The following is a 2797-nucleotide window of genomic DNA, read 5'->3' as shown; positions in this document are numbered from 1 at the left end:
CTCAGGTCGGCCAGGAGGAGGAATTCAAACCGACTATTGGAAGGTTCAGCGCGCACCAGCTGACCAACGAAAACGGCCTCAGACTTATTGATTTCGCCGCCTCCAAACGAATGGCCGTACGTAGTACCTTTTTTCAGCACCGCCTCCCACACAAGTACACCTGGAGATCACCGTACCAAACGCAATCACAGATCGACCACGTTTTGATCGACAGCCGGCACTTTTCGGACATCATCGACGTCAGATCCTGTCGGGGCGCCAACATCGAGTCGGACCATTATCTGGTGATGGTGAAGATGCGCCCAAAACTCTCCGTAGTGAACAACAAGCGAAACCGGCGCCCGCCTCGGTTAAACATCGCGCGACTGAAGCAACCTGAGGTCGCGGCAGACTACGCGCAATCGGTCGAAGCAGCGCTGCCGGCAGAGGGCGAGCTTGACGAAGCCCCTCTCGAGGACTGTTGGGATACCATCAAAACAGCCATCAACAGTGCTGCGGAGAACGTCATCGGTTATGTGGAGCGATCTCGACGGAACGACTGGTTCAACGAGGAGTGTAGGAGGGTGATGGACGAAGAGAATGCCGCGCGGGCGGCAGTAGTGCAGAGAGGCACCCGTCGAAATGTGGAAAATCACCGACAGCGGAAGAGGCAGCGAGTCCGACTTTTCCAGGAGAAAAAGCGCCGCCTGGAGGAGGAGGAGCTCGAGGAGCTGGAGCAGCTGCATCGTTCCCAAGAAACACGAAAGTTCTATCAGAAACTCAACGCATCCCGCAAAGGCTTCATGCCGCAAGCCGAAATGTGCCGGGATAAGGACGGGGGTATCCTGACGGACAATCGTGAGGTGATCAAAAGGTGGAAGCAGCACTTCGATGAACACCTGAACGGCGCACATGCAGGAGATCAAGACGGTGGGGGAAGGTACATCGCCGGCGTAGCCAACGACGAAGAGGAGCCACTCCCAACGATGAGTGAAGTTAAGGAAGCCATTCGCCAGCTGAATAGAAACAAGTCGGCTGGGAAGGATGGCATCACTGAACTCATCAAAATGGGCCCGGACAGGTTGGCCGATTGCCTACACCGGTTGATAATCCGGATCTGGGACATAGAACAGCTACCGGAGGAGTGGAAGGAGGGGGTAATATGCCCCATCTACAAGAAGGGCGACAAATTGGACTGTGAGAACTACCGAGCGATCACTGTCCTCAATGCCGCCTACAAAGTGTTGTCCCGAATCCTACTCCGCCACCTAACGCCACAAGCAAACAGATTCGTGGGAAGTCATCAGGCCGGCTTCATGGAGGGACGGTCTACGACGGACCAGATATTCACATTGCGGCAAATCCTCCAAAAATGCCGTGAACACCAAGTCCCTACGCATCATCTATTCATCGGCTTCAAAGCCGCATACGACACGATCGACCGTAACGAGCTATGGAAAATCATGGACGAGAACGGCTTTCCCGGGAAGCTGATCAGACTGATCAAGGCGACGATGGATGGAACGCAGTGCTGTGTGCGGATTTCGGGTGAATTGTCGAGTTCATTCGAATCGCGCAGGGGGCTTCGACAAGGTGATGGTCTATCCTGCATGATGTTCAACGTGGCGCTAGAAGGTGTTATTCGACGAGCGGTGGGCGAAATGCGGGGCACGATTTTCAACAGATCCAGCCAACTTATCTGCTTTGCCGATGACATTGATATAGTCGGCAGATCATCTGCGGCGGTGGAGGAGATCTACCGCAAACTGAAACGCGAAGCAGGAAGGATTGGGTTGATGATTAATACGTCCAAGACGAAGTACATGCTGGCCTGCGGATCCGAGACCGACCGAACCCGCTTGTCCAGTAATAACAAGGTCACGATCGACGGCGACGAGTTGGAGATAGTCGAAGACTTTGTCTATCTCGGCTCACTGGTGACCGCAGACAATGACACCAGCCGTGAGATCCGGAGGCGAATTATCAGCGGAAGTCGTGCCTACTATGGACTCCACAAGCAACTGCGGTCGAGAAGACTTAGCCCTCGCACGAAGTGTAACCTGTATATGACACTCATTAGACCGGTTGTTCTCTACGGGCACGAGACATGGATATTGCTCGAGGAGGACCTGCGTACACTCGGAGTATTCGAGCGACGAGTGTTAAGAACCATCTTTGGCGGCGTACAGGAGAACGGAGTGTGGAGGCGAAGGATGAACCACGAGCTCGCGCGCCTCTACGACGAACCCAGTATCCAGAAGGTGGTGAAGGCTGGCCGGATACGCTGGGCGGGACATGTTGCGAGAATGCCGGACGACTGTCCTGCAAAACAGGTGTTCGCTACGAATCCGGTAGGAACAAGACGAGCGGGGGCGCAACGAGCGAGGTGGTTAGACCAAGTGGAGCGTGATCTGGCGAACGTGGGGTGCCCGAGAAATTGGAGAACGGTTGCTATGAACCGAGTGAATTTTAGGAATTATGTTCGTCAAGTTATGTCGTAAGACGGAATACTATGTAAATAAAAATAAATAAAATGGCAAGTATTTCATCCGGAGACTGCATTTGGAATTCATGCTATGGTGCACTTCGAGGACTTATGACCTTGGACACCACTTGGACGTTGCTCTCTGCAAACCACTCCATGATTTCGTGGGATCCCATTTTTTCGATAAAAAATGAGGTAATAAAAGCGCTTATCGTCGTTAGGCTGACTAATAACAATCCAATCAGAGAGCAGTTTCGGAAAGGCAAGACTAAAACTCTTTGTAATTGATTTTCGATAGGATATTTTTCTTTCATATCAAACAAAACAGCACGG

This window comes from Uranotaenia lowii, chromosome 3 (genome assembly GCF_029784155.1).
Source record: "Uranotaenia lowii strain MFRU-FL chromosome 3, ASM2978415v1, whole genome shotgun sequence".
In the NCBI taxonomy this organism is placed as follows: Eukaryota; Metazoa; Arthropoda; class Insecta; order Diptera; family Culicidae; genus Uranotaenia; species Uranotaenia lowii.
Note: the sequence above shows the minus strand (reverse complement) of the source record.